This window comes from Peromyscus leucopus, chromosome 13, assembly GCF_004664715.2.
Source record: "Peromyscus leucopus breed LL Stock chromosome 13, UCI_PerLeu_2.1, whole genome shotgun sequence".
NCBI classification, from domain to species: Eukaryota; Metazoa; Chordata; class Mammalia; order Rodentia; family Cricetidae; genus Peromyscus; species Peromyscus leucopus.
Genome location: NC_051074.1, coordinates 61,749,424 through 61,767,551, shown reverse-complemented (window position 1 = coordinate 61,767,551; position 18,128 = coordinate 61,749,424). Strand labels below are relative to the sequence as shown.

Genomic DNA, 18,128 nt, shown 5'->3' with positions numbered 1-18,128 from the left:
AAGTGATCACCTACTATTCATGTTTGTACAGTGTGTAGCAGTGTCTGGCACACAGTAAGTACTCACCACCTAGTCGCTGTTTTAAATGAATGAGATTTTGAACGTAAGGCATTTATTGGCATAGCACAAAGCACTCAGCAAGTAAGTGTCAATTCTAAATATGGTCACTCACAGGGGAAAGACGTCTAAGCTGACCATGAACTGGGAACAAGAATTTGGCAAATGAAGAAAAGCAGGGGTATTTTATGTCCGAATAATTTATAAATCTACTAAGAGTCAGATTGAGCATGGCTCAGGGTAACTAGCCATCTCTAGGCGCATAGACAGTGAAAGCGGTGAGGGCAGTGTGTGTGGTCAGGAGTGAGTGCCTGGCAGCAAGAGAGACCACAGTGCCCTGCTGCAGGGTGGGACACAGTGCAGTGACTGATACAGATGGCCTGTGGTCCCCTGACACACTTGTCCTCACTACAGACGGCCTGTGGTCTGCTGCCACACTTGTCCCCACTACAGACGGCCTGTGGTCCACTGCCACACTTGTCCTCACTACAGACGGCCTGTGGTCCACTGCCACACTTGTCCTCACTACAGACGGCCTGTGGTCCACTGCCACACTTGTCCTCACTTCAGACAGCCTGTGGTCCCCTGCCACACTTGTCCGAGTCTTAGCCACTCTGGACTGTATGCCATTGTTGGCTGCCTGCGGTGGATGGAAGGGTTTCAGCTGTATTCAGTAGTGGTTCTTGTAACAGCCACAAGTAGCTGAAGCCATCCTTAATAGGAACTGAAGGTCAAGCCAAGTTTATAAAGTCAGGAGAGACAACTTCAATTTGACAGGCTACAAAGGAGCCAAAAGTCATGGTGCCTCTCTCACTAATAAAATAATCTCTGTTCCATAAAGTCTTATTAAAGAAATGGAGTTCCATCTTGGCAAAGCAAGTATATATCAAGTTTAGGTTGCTCTTCAAGCTGAAGCCAGTATTAAAAGTATAATGTGGATCACTGTTAATAATGATAAATCATAACTTGAAATGTATTCTCAGCTCTTAGATGCAAGTGTTGCTGACTCAATATGGTCTATTCTGATGGAAAGGAATTTGTTATAATAAGATAATATCCATATTCCTCTACTTAAAAATAGCTGTTTTTTGTTTGATGGGATGCTAGGATTCTATGCAGTGGGAAAAGGCATGTGTGATATTCATTTATTGGGGCAGTGTGTCCTAATTATCCAGCTTTCCTTTTTCATTAATAATAGAGGATTGTGAATAAAAACATACTAATATGCACCAGATGTTCAGAAAAACATAAATATCCCCACATGTCAGCACATTTTAGCAAAAAGTCAACAAAATTTTCTCTACTTCTTGTTCCTTTTTTAGTTTTTGAAACATGTTCTTTGATATGATATTTTTAATCCTCATTAGGAACTTGCTTTGGTTCCTTTAATATCTGCCACAGGGACCGTGGATTTTCAGATGTCTCCAGTGTGCATCTCTCCCTTTTCCTGTTCCTCTTTCTGTCCATGGCAGGCAGGAGTACTAGAGGCCCACCAGACTGCTCTCTGTCCACACAGATTCTCAGCTTTTCCCACAGCAGATGGCATGGATGAGGTTCTTCAACTTTCTGATTCTAAATTTTGAGTATTTTCAATGGTGATAATAATTCTTTTATGGAAAGGCCATTTCAAAGAGAAACACTAATAAGTTGCCAAACATTCTTCCATAGTCAATAAAAAGGTAGCAATTAACTCACCTATCCCCAAGACAATCTTCGTTGGTTGGTTTTCTTTGACAATTGGAGTTTTCGTTTTCTTCCCTATTTCCATCTTAAGCTTACTGAAATCGATTTCTCCCCTAAAATTCAAGCATTTCCCTCCAGCTGCCGTTCTGGAAGCTTCTTCTCCCAGCACCAGCTCCCACATAAATCTCCTGTGTAGGAGCCAGGGCAGGCTTTCTTACCTTAGTACCTAGAATTAAATTATGGTGCATGCTGTCTGATAGATTTCAGTCAGTTCTCCCTGGTAAGGCAATACACATCCCACGGGGATTCCTTGAATTGGCCAGTAAAAACTTTGTAAATTAATTTATTAATTTCCCCCCCGTGTCTCCTCCATAATCTGGGAGCACCATATTCTATTAAGGAAATGGAACACACATGAAATTGAAAGGAGGTTAAAAACCAAGTTGTTTGTTTGTTTGGTCCAATCTTTAGGACTTTACATAAGGAAAAACAAATACTGGCCTAGAGATTATGTAAAAATCTCAGCGGACTCTGGTTTCCACTGTCAGTATTTAGAAGGAAAGCAAGTGCTTGAGAGAGAGAGAGAGTTGTCAAGATTTGATCTGGGAGTCCCTTTCCTTCTAGCTGGCTGAGCTCCATTACCCTTCAAGCACCGCGGGATTGGATTTCATTCCAGCTTGGATTCTGTCCAGGTGTTCTCTGACCTGGAGTGCCTGGCGGTTAGGAGCCAGTGAAGACTCGCTTTCCCATGTCTTGACTCTCTGCTGCTCTGTTAGTTCACTTGACTTTGATATAGAAATTGGCTAATGCTATACAAAGTCTCCCTTCCCTGGAATTCAGAGAGCAGCTTATTTATATGTAGATGTAGCTATATGACATTTTCAAATGCCAGACATTTGCATATGAAGGTCTCTTTCGTCCCCTCTCAGTAAACAGTCTTTCCTATTACTTCCAAAGCAATGTTTGGAATTAAATTTCCTATAAAAGTTCGTCCTTAAAGTGTTCTTTAAATGTCCAGTAGAGAGGAAGAATTAAACTCCCAAACTGGAATCCATCAGGATTATTTTAGGAAAATGTATCCATCATCTATGATACACACACGCCCGTACACCTCCACTTGTGTAGCTTTGCACAAAAAGTTGGTGAAATTGTATTAACACAGGTAAAATTTCTTAAGAAACAAGAGGACATTACTTTGACACCCAGTTCTGTTTCTAGGGCAATGACCACTGGCCCCACGCACCGGGCATTTTTCTGGGCACTGCATTTATCTATCATGGGGAGCAGGGTGGTATTCTTGCCCTCACACGGAGTTTAAATGATAACTAAGGAGACAAGGAATAGAGGAGATAAAAGCACAAATGCACGAAGAAAATTCTGCTCACGATAAATGCGCTGTGAGAAAAAGGAAACCCGGTGTTTGCAGAGTGTATGGCATGCAGGCAAAGGGCGGCGAGGGAGTCTCAACAGGTTGCCTGGAGAGCTATGAAGGGAGACAGGGGCGTGCTCCCTCCAAGCACAGATAACAGCCAGGGCAAACAGGAAGTCAGAGCCATCTCTACAGGAAGGTGAGTATGGGAACAAAAGGGGCGTGTTTAGGCACAGCTCTTAGATGAAGTGACCATTTCTTTGATTCCAGGGACAGACACATGAAGCAGGACGTGGGGGAAGCCAAGGACAGGAGCTGCTGAGTATCCACTCCTATCAGTCTCCAGGACTCCTTTTTACTGCCCGTGGGTCCCGAATGGTTTATTCCTGGCCACCTTGGTTTTCTCTTCGCTTTCTTCCCCGGCCCCTGCGGGTTGAGTTGCCCGCTCAGGCGTAAGCACATCATCATTTTCAATTCCCTCTCCGTGCAGACCCCCAGGCTGGTCTCCGTGTTGAGGTGTTCGGGAAACACATCGGATGTGGCCATTCTTTTGCCCACACATGGGCTTTTCCTCATGTGGTTTTTAATCTATGTTAGTCACGCAGGCAAGCAAACAAGGAGTCAGAGCCTTTTTCTTGACTTCTCTTGGCGTTCATAGACAGTGAATCTGGTAACCATGTACATCCTATGCTCACCTAAAAAAGATCTTTTCCTCTTTGCCATAAAGAGCACTCCTCCATTATTCCCACAGGGCTCTCCTAATCTGTCTTGCCTTACATTCTTTCCTTTCTCTTCTTCTGTTCTGCCCTCTTCCCTTTTGTTTTTCCTCTTTATTTTTGTATGACATTAAAACACACACACACACACACACACACACACACACACACACACACACACAACCCCCAACCTTTAGCCTCCTACAAAAGGATACATTCACACATTCATTTACAAACAACTTTGAAGGAGGCCTGGCTGGCTTGTAACCATCCTTCGCCCCTCAGCTCCATTTCCCCCTCTTCTCCATGCCATGCTTTAGTGGCAGCAAGCCCTGAGCCAGCCCCTGCACCCTCCAGCTCATCAAAGCTTCCATCCCTCCAAGCCCTGTTTCCCACCTTTACAATGCTCTTTTTTTCCTCTCTGCCCGACCAATATGATACTGAAAAAAAAAAATGGCGACATTTTGGCTTTTCTTATTGCCAGTTACGTCATTCCACGGGTCCTACCTCCTCCGCTGCGTCAGTCTGAGCTGCACTGCCTCATTCCTAAAACACTCTTACGATCTGTGCAGCCTCAAGGTAGACTCAGAAGGGGCAAGGCAGCATGCTGTGTCTACACATCACGATGCAAAGGAAATGCATAATAAATACGAATCCCCATCATTGTATTTCTTTAATGATTTATTTTCTATTTGTCATAGAAACCATTAGAATAATTGAGATTTGGTTTATGAATGTTTAGTAGTGTTACATGAGATTCTAATTTAAAGATAACAAGAGGCTTGGGCATCATCTGTCCTTGGACATTCTTATTTATATAAAGCCCAAAGCAAATACTGTTAGTCATAGTGACAAACAGATCAATGATCGTGAGACCCTCATAATGAAGGGGCTGGAGGTGTGGCTAAGACATACACGCATATAGGCCTAGGTTCAATCACCAGAACTGGTTTAAAACATTCTCTAATGTTTCCATGAACACAAATAGCTATATATATAAAAAAAAATCACAATGTCTTTAAGGCATCCATCCTCTTGATGAGCAGATTTGTGGTTTTGTTGTTATATCTGTTGCTCTGTAATCCTACATATTCACAACTACAAAGCGGGCAGCTTACTTCATGGGTGTCCCAGTTAAACTCGCATCACTTGGTAATGGCTGAAAAGAACTGGTACTCTTCTAGCTTAGAACTCATCACTGTAGTGAGCTCAGGCTAGCAACAGGGCTTTTCCAAATCATTTTCAGGATTCCAACATCTTTATGCACATCCCAGAGGAGGTCACAGTCCCCAAGGATCGAGTATTTCATTCTGCGGCTTTCTGTGTCACTAATACACAGAAAAATAGGAAGGTCGAGTCTCCTCAAACAAAATATTGGAGATCATCTGACATCTACATTCTGAAGGTAAGAAAATGAAGACTCAGAGAGCTAACATCCGAGGCAAGACCTACCATGGCCTCTCTGGGCATCGCTGAAGGGCAGCATCTAGAAACATGGCTGTGTGAAGCCCTGGTTCTGGAACTTTCCCACTGGTGGTGGAAGGCCTTCCCTGCTCAGACAGAGACTGTGTGTATTAGACGCAGGCTGAGCTACTTTAGAGGCTGCGGCCGTGGGCTGAGTGCCAGCAGAGATGAACTTCAGAGCTCCTAGGTGCTGCATCAGCTTCCTCATCAGCCTTTCCCCTTCATTTTTTATTCACATACAGCATGTTTCTAGGTATTCAGAACTGACAGCTTTTATCAGAACAGCTTCCTTTGACCACTTAATTTCTGAAGGTTTGTTTCGTTTGTAAGGTGTGATTTTAACCTCCCAGAATCATTTCCAGGGTCAAAAATGCTGTGAATTCTACAATGAAACTCACTAAAAATATAATCTAGACTAGAAAAGAGACAGAAGTAGAAGTTTCGGTAGGACACAGGGACCTCAAGGGTCTGTATTTCTTCTTGAACGGCAGTAGGCATTAGCCGTAGCAACTTCTTGGTGGGGACTCTGGCCTGTAGTGGGAACCCACTGTCTTGTACGCTTCTGACAATTTCTAAGCATCTTATGCTCTCATGCTCTGAAAACCACAATGCAAAGGGGAGATGTCCAGGAACAGACATTGGTAGCTCCGCATAACATGACAAATTGGATGAACTGACAGCTAGGTGATGAATAATGTTAACATGACCCTAAAAATAGTGAAGGGATGTTTGCACATTGACACTTCTCTAAAGGCAGATGGATATGCATGACCTGAGCTTTTAGACAGGTGTCAGGGATATTGATGGGTGGTGCGAGGACGATCATTTTCTTGGCGGTGTTGCAGCAGACAGTCTGCATGATTAATGATGCATCTTAGTCTTTTATGTTTTCCACCCTGGGCGAGAAGGGATGTGAACCTTTGTCATTCCAAGGAATGTAAGAATCCTGCCTGAAGGGTAAGACAGGAGAGCTTTATTCATCTAAAAGTATCGTGTTTGTTTGCTGGGTATAGAAACAGCAGTAAGAAATATGCATGGTCTCAGCACATGAAACAGTGGTGCCCAGTGGGCTGGTGAGATCAGACTTCATACTAGGGGAGTTCCACCCCAGGACACAAGGGCTTACAGAGGTCTAAGGAGTGGAGAGCAGGCTGCCTGAGCTCTGACAAAAGCCAGAGTGCACTGTGGCTTTGGGATGCATCTGCATACAACAGGCTTTGGATGAATATTAAGAACCACTCAAAAGACACAAAACAGGACTCAGGCAGGAAGGAAGAGGTGAGATCATCTGCCTAATGTTTATATTCATTTCGGGTTTTCAGAGACAATCTTCTGATTCAAATCAATTCAATATTGTTTCTAAATGCTGAATCTAGTGAGAAAGAGCTTTTCTTCCCCAAGAATAATACTGTTTGCTCAGGTTTTTAAAATGTCACATGCTGCAGTGAACGAACTATGCTATTTCAAGGCTCAAAATTAAATCCAAAGTTTAATAATAGTCTGTAGATATATTCTGCTAAACCCTAGGTAGCCAGTTCATCTACTGAAAATATTATGGTAGGTAAAGGTAACACAAGCTATGAAAGTAAGCTTCCAATGTGTTTTTTCCTAAACTTTTAAATGAACAAAGGTACCCTTGGAAATAAATTGTTCGTAGACAATAATTTAAATGAAGAAGTAAATTCATTTTGTAACCAAGGATTATTAACTATGGGTTAGGTGATCAAGAAAACTTAGGAGATCGATTTCTCTAGAGGAATTTAAAAATAGGATAAAGTCTCATTTATATGATGGGAAATGGTTAAGAAGCAAAATTTGTGAACATTAGTGACTAGGCTGAATTTTTTGTTTATGAAGAGTGGTGGGTTCAATGGGAATGATCCCATAGCTCATATATTTGAATGCGTGGTCCCGAGTATGTGGAACTGGTTGGGGAGCATTGGGAGTGTGGCTTTGTTGGAGCAGATATGTCACGGGGACAGGCTTTGAGGTTTCAAAAGCCCAGGCCAGTCATAGTTACTTCTCTCTGTCTTGTGATTTTATCTTAGGATGTGAGTTCTCAGCTGCTGCTCCACCACCTTGCTGGTCTTCCTGTTGCTGCATGCCCCACCACGATGATCATGGGCTCACCCTCTGAACTGTAAGCTCCAAACAAACCCTTTCTTCTATACATTCCTTAGGTCATGGTGTCTTAACACAGCAATGGAAGAGTAACTAAGACACTAAGGGAAAGAAACAGATTTTGAACTTTAAAATCCCTCTTTTAAAGTGATAGAAATGTTTGTGTGTTTGTCTCAATTGTTAACAATCTCCCAATAAAATCCAGTATTTTGAAATGTGAGAATGAAGAGTTCTGTCTTATCTGGGGTATACCCTTAATATTTTCAGTTTGGAACTTGAATTGGCATGCTTATACTAAGATTCTGCAATATTATTTTTGTCATTGGCTAAGTAATATTGCTTTCAGCTAGTATAATTTTATTCAGCTTGTGAAAGACTTCATGCATGTTGACTCTAGTGATCTCTTCTTCCATGTCTTTGCCACAATAAAAAAAAAAAAAAAAAATTTTACCCCAAACAACTTTCATGCTTCTGGAAGATGAAGTTCGAATGAAATTAGGCCAATACATAGGAAGTAGAATTACCCGGAGTATAAATTCAGACTTGATATTTAACCAAGAGACACTGACTAACAGGCTCAACACCAAATTTTATATTACAAAATTAATATGCTGATGCAAAAAAATGGTAATTGACAATTAAAAAACTTCAATATGAATAATTGTAGAACTATATCACATTTTACCATGCAACTTAGACTATTATCTCTATCTGAAAACTAATCCAAATTCTGATGCCATTCTAGCTTGAGCAGCATGCACATACAAACGTCAATAATCCCTGCAGAGAAATTTTCATTGTACAAGTGCCTCATGTCTTGATCATAGGAAAGGGCAGAAAATACACAATCCTCATTTCCGAGACTTTTCAAGGGCTTCCCTAGATTATGTGGCATTTTAAACTGAAAAAATAGGTTTCAAATTTTGGTCTTTTGATAACTTGTATTGAGTGTAATGCTTAAGAAAAATATCTCAGCAAGCAAATATTTCAGATACCAGCAAGTTACAAAGAGAACAGCATTCCCAGGCTGGCTTCAAACTCATGATCCTTCTGCCTCTGCCTCCTTCAGCAAATCCTTCTTGCATACACCACCACAACTGGCAGAGAATAGCATTCAATAAACAGAGTTTATTTGTTTGTTTGGTTTGGTTTTTTGAAACAAGTTTTTTCTGTGTAACTCTGGCTGTCCTGGAACTTGCTCTGTAGACCAGGCTGGCCTTGAACTCACAAAGATCCTCCTGCCTCTGCCTCCTGAGTGCTAGGATTAAAGGCCTGCATCACTACTTCCACCCAGTCAGATTTTACTATTTACCTGTCTGTGTCGGAAAGAGTTGCTTCAGTTTTCTTTTAAATGACTTAATCTTTTTTTTTGTAAAGGGGTCTCAAATAGTCTAGGCTAGCTACAAATACTCTGTGTAGCAGAGAATGACCTTGAATGTCCAACCTCTCCTTCTGGAGTGCTGGGAAGACAGATGTGCACGGCCGTGACTGGTTTCTGTGGCACTGGACATCGAATCCATTTGGGCTAGCCAGGGGTAATTTTAGCTTAATTGTCGAGTTAGCAGAATCTAGAGTTATCTGTGGGATGTGCGACTTTTGAGTGGTTCTGGCTTAACTGCTATTGGGGAACACATTTTAATTGTGAATGAGGCCCCTGCGGGGGTCCTGTGCAGCAGGGCAGAGAACAACAGGCGACAGTGTTCATTCCTTCCGGTTCTCTGGTGGAAGGAATTGCTTTAGGCTCCTGTTGCCCGACTTCCCATCATGGCAGGCTGTTTGGACTGTGGGCTGAAGAAAAGCCTTTCTCCCTTGAGTAGCTTTGGTCCGAGTTCTGTTTCTTAGCAACGGGAACAGACCAGGCAAGCGCTCTGAGGACTGGGCTCCAGGCCCAGCTCGGTTGGCGCCTTCTGTGTCGCGCAGAACTCTTAATTAAGGGGAACAGAAGTGAAACAACGAAAATCTACGTTTCAGAAGATAATCTGTTCTAACAAAGAACGGTGTCAAACATTTCAAAACACAAATTTCTCGGGCCCCTTATTTACCAGCTCTCCTTTCTTAGAGACTTTCCTCTCCGGCAAACGAGAGCAACAGAGCACACACTGAGGAGCAGGCGGTGGGACAGTCTCCGATGGAAAATACCGCTCCTGAGAAACGTTGCAGTGTTGAAGTAATTACTGCAGCAGAGACTTGCTCATTTATCATTTCCTGTTGTCTTTGCTGTTTTTTTTTTCCAGGTTGTCTTTTTAAACAAATACCTTCATTGTCCTTGCTGCAAAACCAACGACTTTATTTCACTAGGTAAGACAAGATACAGACGCAGTAGGGTTTGCTTCTAATTCCAAGGAGGATCCGTGTCCAGAAACCACCTGAGAGAATTGCACATTTGTTTCCTTCCTTGGGGAATTGGCACAGCACGGGTGAACAGTAACCAACCCCAGCCATGCCAGAGATAACTCAACGGCTCCCTCTCTTGAGCCTCAGGACCCTCCGTGAACATTTGAGTTCTAACACTGTCAGACATTCTATTCCATGAGCAGCACAACAATTTCTGTATTTTTAAAGAATGTCTGTGGAATGCTTCAATAGCATTCAGCTAGCAGGTTTTAAATCTCTTCGTATGAACCAACTGTTACAAAAACTTATAATGAGAAAGGGCCCAAATAATAAAAGGAAGCTTTGAAAGAGCTGCTACTGCCTCCTCAAAGAACATCATTAAAAAAAAAAAAATCTTTCAAATGGGTAGTGTTTGGCTCAGCAATTTGGTCTAAGTTTCTACAAAACATCTAACGTGAGCAGAAATCTGACATAGCTTTGAAGAGGAGCAAAACAGAGCCCTGAGTTAGGAGAGCACTGGTTGAGAACACTGACTAGATAAGAGATCCAATTAGGCAGAAGAGGTCCCTCAGCAGCACCAGGGCCGGAAGCCCAACTTTCCTTCTAAGCACATGAAACTTCTTCATTCTCAGGAGTCTTGGTAGAGGCAGATCTCCCCTGTGTGAAACTTGACCATTTCTGGTATGACTGAACTATTATTTTAAAAACATGTATATATATTTGGAATAGGGAGATGAAAAGAACCTTGATAAATCAATGGCCCTTGCTGGCTGATAGTGTCTCCTCTTCTGGTAAACAAGAGAACCCGACTTAGACTACTCAATACCACTTGATTTCCAGGCCCCATGGAATCTGAATATTCTCATATATCCTAGCCCCATAAGGCAGTTTTAAGCCTTAGCACTACTGGCATTTTGAAACTAGAGTAAAAAGTTCTATACTGCTATGCCAAGCTCTTTCCCCTGTAAAATGTGATCTGTAAGTTATTTGCTCTAAAATTCAAATGAAATTAAGGAATAAATATGATTATCCACATCATTGGAGAATAGTCTCTTGGAGAGTCCCAAACAACAGATAGCACATATAATTTGTAGTTTGTTTTGGAATAAATTAAATGAGTCTATTTCAGTGGTATTTTTACTGATGAGTATGATGATGATGATAGTCATGATTGCAATGAAGATGATAGTTTCTTAGGATAATATTATAATTAGCTGTTTACTGGGCATTTATCAATTCATGGAGAAAGTGAGGAGCTGGGAAACATGCAAAAATGCAGAAAATGCTGTTGTAAACTCGGAATACAGTTCTGGACTTGCACATACGTAGGTAAGAGTTAATGGTTTTCCATCTTTGCTGATGGGTTGCCTTGGTAACTATTGATGACTCTTTCTATGGAAGATAACGGTGACAACTTAAAAGCACCTTGTTAATAAGTTTCTATCATCCACCTGTTGGTTGTTCTCATGTCTCCATAGACATATTTCATTAAAAAGTGGAAACGGATAACAAAGGAATATGTGCAACAGTGTGGAATGTGTACTCAGATTCATTGAATAGCCTCCTTATTACTGGGACTTTCCTAGAAGCCATATCATGAGTTAGCCAAGGGAAGGCCTCTGGGCGATTGCAGATCCATGTCAAGACATAAAGTTTGGCTCACGTGAGTTCCCTAGAAAAGGGAAGTTTACTCTTGGTGAATTCAGGGTTTAGATTTCTGAGTCTGCAAGCCTGATGGCCCTGCCTGTCACTGATAAATGTGGTCATTCTCCTGCCTCAGTTTCCAATCTCCCAGAAACTCACATGCTTCTAGACTCTCGGTTCTGTCTTTTGTGAGGCCATGATTCTTGTCCCAACATCTGCTTCTCTGAACTCACCCAGAACTGTGCTCTGCACCTCAGGACTCAGAGATGGCACTCTAGCCTATCTAGTCCTCGCTACAGTTATAGGTCATCATACCATCTCTTTCTCAGTTTACTGCTGATTTCACCACACTGACTATGCCTGGAGTTTGGCTCCTAAATTGGACTCCTCTGGACCATATTTGAGTTCTAACTAAGTGTGGTTTTTGTTGTCTTGTTTTGTTTTACATGATCAAGTGGTGGAAACAAACTGTTCTCATGAAACAGTCATTGGAAATGAGATTTCTATGGAAGATTTAGTTTTACAGGTATTTCAAAATACTTGGAGGTGATTATGTTTACATTTGGTCAAATCACCAAGATCCAAGAAATGTATTTCTAATGTACTGGTTAAGGTGGGCGCTCATGTTGGGGGCCTATTCAACTCATTCAGAAAAGATTCAGGGCACTCTCAGCACTTTACGGAAAACATCTTTTCCAGGGTATTGGGATCTGCCTACTGTTCGAGGTTCATACATTCAATGCATACTTGTACTTCATCGAAATGTAAATAATATGGCGGGAGTGGAGATGATAAGGGTCAATTTGGGTGGAGCACTGTGGCATTTTCACTAACAATACGAGGGCATTGGAGCTCAAAGATGTTTTTCTGCTTTGCTGCCAGTGGTAAGTGACGTATCTTTTCCTTCTGATCTTGTTGAAAACATTTGTTTTTGCTTCTTAAGGGTCTGTGTGCATGTGTTAGTCGTCACATATGAGCACTGACATATTTTTGTGAACAATGTTTTACATCGACAGAAATATATTCCTTTTTCCTATGTTCTTGTTATTTTTGTTGGTTACCCATTCCATCTTTTCTTTTATTAATTAATGTATAGGTCTTTTAAACACATGCCTTGAGTTATAAATGACTAATTTCAATGGTCAAATGGATATCACCATTTTTTCAATTCTGTCATATGAGTATACCATCCTACAAAACTGTTATTTAAATCTTAGGTCATAAGGGTCGTGTGATCATATTAAGTTATTAAAGTATACTATACATAAAATTATATAGATTTTAGGAAAACAGAAAGATTGTGTGAAAATTTAGATATATTATTATGCTAAGAACATAGAAATAAGTGATCAATAAGTATTACTTCAATATTTGTTAGTTGAAAAGTTGGCCAAAGACTTTTGCAACAGTTAGAGAATGACTTGGAAAGGAAGGGTTGGGCAAACCTTCGGTGCCTGAGTTCATAAACAGTGAATCTGCATTAAAAACTCTGAGCACATATAACACAGGTCATATTCCATAGAATGGGTCATTTCCCATAAACATAAATTTATTTTCACTTTCAGACTGAAACTAAATACTAACACCAGCTATCTCACTAGTTTCTTGTTAGTAGCTTACATGATGGGGTCAGAAAGTCACGGGATCAGCTCCAGGTTAAGCAACCGAGCACAGTATAGCCCGTGCACAAACTTGCTGCTCCCCGATTCTGCAGCAAACACCAGCAGAACTGCTGTCCCACATTTGTGGAAGAGAAAGATAGATGGATAAATGACACCTCCAGGTGGAAAGCCGCCTCGGAGAGGGGCTTTTCAAACAGGAAAGAGTGCACATAAATGATGCAGGATGCATTTACGAACTGGGGCATAAACACAGTTCCTCAGAGTGTCTCTTAGGGCCCAAGGCAACTTTTCCGAGCAAGCCTTCATCTGTATTGCAGATACCACTTCTGTGTTTATCTATAACCATGAACATAACTGAAGATCGCAGGTGACCGGCTACAGGATTTTAGGGAGAAAGCCACAAAAGCACAGAGGCTTGAGAAGCAGGAGAGTTGTGAGTTAGAGCTCACAGAGGCCTTTTGAATTTTGCAGCACTCCTAATCTAAATCCCAGGGGGAAAAATACTTGAATCGAAATATTCTCTCCCCCACTCAGAAATTTTGACATCTTACTTCATTTCCTGGGCTAAATGTTCCAGGCTAGTCGAGTGGCACTGTAATAGCCTGGGCAAACATTTTTATTTGTTTCACTGCTGATACCAATATTTGTGCTACAAGCTGCTGCTTACATTTTCTGCTCTTTATTTCTTATAGATCAAATTATTGGCCCAGATATAACATGTTTTCCAGCAAAGTGCTCCTTGTGTTCCTGAGCAAATGGAAAAAGCTTCCATTTTAAATGTGGATTTTTGCCACATGGCTGAATTAATTCATGTTATAAATATGATATGAAACCATTTTATGTTCATGCCTGTATACCTGGAGTAGAGGAGCCATCAAGGCAAATACTCAGCAAAACAAGCAAGTGCCCCATTTGTCCAGGTAGATGGACAAAATTAAAGTACTGTGGCTAGTCCCAGGCCAGCCATTTAGCTTTTCTGAGCCTCATGGGCATTACTCTTAGTATTTGTAACCTTTTTTTTTTATTAGGTTGACCTTAAAACAAATAGAGTAATATGAATGAATCTTTGTAAACCATAAAACATCACAGAGAAGCTGGGGAGTGTTTTTTTTTTTTTTTTTAATAATTAATGAGAGGTTTATTGGCAGCAAATACTACTCAAGATTCTCTACTGCATGAAGAGACTGGAAACAACAGGAGAGGTGTGTGTGTGTGTGTGTGTGTGTGTGTGTGTGTGTGTGTGTGTGTGTGCACGCACACATGCACATGCAGCCGTGTGTGCATATACATGCACATTTGTGTGTGCAGGCATGCAGAGGTCTAAAGACAACCTCAGCTGCCACCCACCTTGGTCTTTTGAGACAGGGTCTCTCACCAAGTATGCTCAGCTGGTTGGTTGGGTAGTGAGCCTCAGGGATCCTCCTGTTGATGCTTCTTCCCCAGAACTGGGATGACTACACATCTATTTTGGTCTACATGGTTTCCGAGGCTCACATGCAGGTCCTTATACTTGCAAAGTGGACACTTTACTGACGAGTTTTCACCCCAGCTTGCATGGGAGTTTTCAAAATCAAAGGAAATAGCGCTTAGAGGCTGGGGAGACACACAGACTATAGAGCATGTTGGAGTATTTCACAGCGGCATAGGCATCATGACAAGACGTTTTTCAACCTGGGACCCACAGAAGGTTAAGTTCAGGGTGTGGTGTCCGCTCTAAAGCACCCGAGTATTAGGCAGTTAAACTTTCCTGGGGTCCCTCACTGTTCACACCCGCTGGCCCCTGCAATTCACAGTGCTGTCCTGGACCTCAGCTCTGCCACGCAGTCTCTATGCTTAATCTCTCTGAACTTCCATTTCTCACCTGTCAGGTTCTTCTGATACCTCTTCGCATTTCTGCTGTGAAGACTGAGGAGACAATTTGTGGGGGAAAGGCTTCGTAAATTGCAACAGCTTCCACAAAGAACGAGTTAGTTTGACAACTCACTTAGGCTGTGTTGAGCTCCTTTTAGGGATGTCAGTTTCTGCTTTGTGCGGAAAATGGGTTGATGGGATACTAATGGGGCAGAGAGGATTTGGCTTGTAAGTCTGGATTCTTTCTTCCACATTTCAGACTTGTGCATAATATCTCAATTATTGTTTAAAGATAAGTCCATTTCTATACAGAATGTTTCCTAAAACCTGGGACTTCCCCAAAATAACAAGATATGGTGAACTGCAATGCTCAGAGCGATAGGTAAACTCTGCCTGGTGCTGGTCCCAGAGGGAGGGAGGTCCTGGCTCTTCTGAAGGTACAGAGAGCCTAGGACTTTCTTTTCCATTGACTAACATTAAAATCAGGGACCTCTGTCTTGTCACATACATGCCTGAGAACATTCTTTATCTGACACAGGTTCTGCCTGTTCTTTTACACGGTGTTGTTTATCCTGCACACACAAGGGAATAAACTAGACTTGTTTTCCTTATAGACTCCCCCATCATTTTTCTGTGATATTTACCCTTCTCATTTTGGAAACATACAATGAATGGAACTCATTGCTTCAGTCAGCCTCACACACTGTATCGTTGAGATATACAGATCTAACTTTTTGTGTTTGTGGTGGCTTGAAAGAAAATGGCCCCCAAAGGGAGTGGTACTATTAGGAGGTGTGGTCTTGTTGGACTAGGTATGGCCTTGTTGGAGAAAGTGTGTCACTGTGGAGGCGGGCTTTGAGGTCTCATATATGCTCAAGATACCAACCAGTGTCGCAGTCTACTTCCTGTGGCCTGCTTATCAACATGTAGCAGCTCCTTCTCCAGCGCCATGTCTGCCTACAAGCCGCTGTGCTCCCCACCATGGTGATAATGGACTGAACCTCTGAAATGTAAGCTAACCCCAATTAAATGTTTTCCTTTATAAGAGTTGCCAGGGTGTCTTGCCACAGCCATAGAAACCTTAACTAAGACAGTGCCCTAGAATTCTATAAAAAAATTATTTGAAAATCCTCAGCCATACAGAAAGCCACTTGGGATATTTTGTAAATATCACTGTTGAAGATTCTATCCATTTATGTTTTCTAGTGATGGTTCATAAAAAGGTCTGTGCTGAATATTTCCTATATGATTTAGCAAAGTAAACTTTCTCTTTGTTCTCTGGAATTATTTTTAATCCATTTTTATCAGACAGTGAAGATCCTGGTTCCCCTGTTCAGGACTGAGGCCGATGAGCAGCCTTCATGGAGCCTTGGCCAGCACTGCTGCACAGAAGACTTGGGGTAGGTTTCTGGAATAAACAGACTCAACCATAATTCCTTTCCTGTACAGATTTCAAGGAAGCGTAGGGCTAAGTGGTATAACTGTAATAGCCATGCTCGGGATGTATTTCTTTTCCCTAACAGTTCTGCTTTTTATGTTTTCAATCTCTGTTTAAACACCCTCATTGACTGTAGTTTAATTATAAAAACACTGCAAATCCTTTTTGGAAACTGGCATAGGATGCCATAAAATAAAATACGTTTTATTTTCTAGATGATAAAAAGTAAAGTAGTTGAAATTTATGTCTTTTTGAACATCTAACCAAGCTATAAAATTAAGTACACTGGGAAAAGAATGTGTAGCCATGTTTTCTGAAGCTTGACCAGGCTCTTAGCCAGAGAGGAATCCACCAGGAGACACAGACATGGACATTCATTAGACACAGAGGTGCACAGGTTTTAAATTCACTTTCCTTTAAGAACATGACTTGATGAGGACAAATATATACATACACACATATATTCAATATTCACAAGGGAAGTTTACTATTTGCATATGGAAAGGCCAGAAAATCCTAGGTTTGTGATAGAAAAAGACCTGTGTCTCTGACTCTGTTATGAAAAGACAGACCTAGGCTGATGGAGGAGAATGATGTCAGTTGGCCTGTCCAGCTTCTAGGACAGGGACTTGTCACTGTGCCTGGAACACAGAGATGCCAAGCTTTTGATTCAAGACTCAACAATGCCTTGGGTATTATGAGTAAAGAGAGAAGATAGCAAGGTGATTGCAGACAACCTAAACAGAGAAAAATTCTGTGTGGGATACACTGGAAATTTTTCCAGTTTTCTGGTGCTAGCTAAAGTTTTGTGCCCATGCGGATCATGAATTCATATCTCTGTGCACAGTAGAGACATTCTAGCCTCTTGCACATGTTACTTTTGTTTTAGATATTATTCTTAGTTTTTTTAAAATCCATAATTTTAATTCAGTTTCCACTGGTCTTGGCAGAAGTCTTTCTTTTAGATGTTATTACAGAGGAGGTTAACAAATTTATTTTGAGAGTTAGGACTTCTTTAAAAAAGATAGCCATTTTTGTAGTTAGAAGTGAATGTTCCTGTATTGACAGCCTTTAAAGTAGCTTACAAATGAGAGGGGATTGGTAAAGGCTTCTTAGCTTACAGTACTAATGTCACATCTGGAAAAATGAGTGAGCTACAGTTGCTACTTCCTTCTGCTGGGAGAGCCCGGGGACGTTTATTTAGCAAGGGAAGCTGCTGTGACATCAAATTAATTGTGAGCACAGAGCAAACCTCTAGGCTTGTGAGTCACACAGTTCCTGTTTTCCCTCTTTGGAGAGTTTAAAAACATGTGAAATATAAATTACCAGGACAATAACACACCGACTCTCCATTTGAGTCTTTTATATTTCCCAAAGTCTATATTCTAAAACTTGGGAAAATGAACAATCCTACGGGAAGCTTGGAAATGTTTAAACATAATCTTTAAAATTTTTTCATTTTTTTCTTTATTTTGTGTGCACATTTGTGCCCCAGCACCAGCGTGCAGACTGAAGTTAGAGGGAAACATGAAGGAGCTGGGTTATCTTGCCACCTGAGGGGTCCTGGGGACCAAACTCAGATCATTAGAGTTGGCAGCAAGTGCCTTTACCTGATCAGCCAGCTTGCTGGCCCTCAAATATCACACACTTTATCTTACAAGATTTTCTTTGAGATTTAATAGGTTAATCTGTTGTCAACCTAGAAATATCTGGAGCATGTTGAGTGGCCTGACCATTTTCGCTTGGCAACATTCTCTTTGCTTTCCGTGTCCATTAAAGAGGTAACATTAAGATGGAAAACAATTTGTGCAGCCCATATGTGCTTAGGT

General features: G+C 41.4%; 1 protein-coding gene and 1 long non-coding RNA gene across 2 annotated transcripts in view; one reads left to right on the top strand and one right to left on the bottom strand.

The window, feature by feature from the left end:
- The window catches only part of Tmeff2 (transmembrane protein with EGF like and two follistatin like domains 2), a 262,558-nt gene that overhangs the window by 26,735 nt on the left and 217,695 nt on the right, over positions 1-18,128 (bottom strand). The gene's annotated exons all lie outside the window — the stretch shown is intronic.
- LOC119088922 lies at positions 5,078-7,855 on the top strand. Its single transcript, XR_005092682.1, has 2 exons — positions 5,078-5,230; positions 7,338-7,855. It is a non-coding gene; the product is annotated as an uncharacterized LOC119088922 (long non-coding RNA).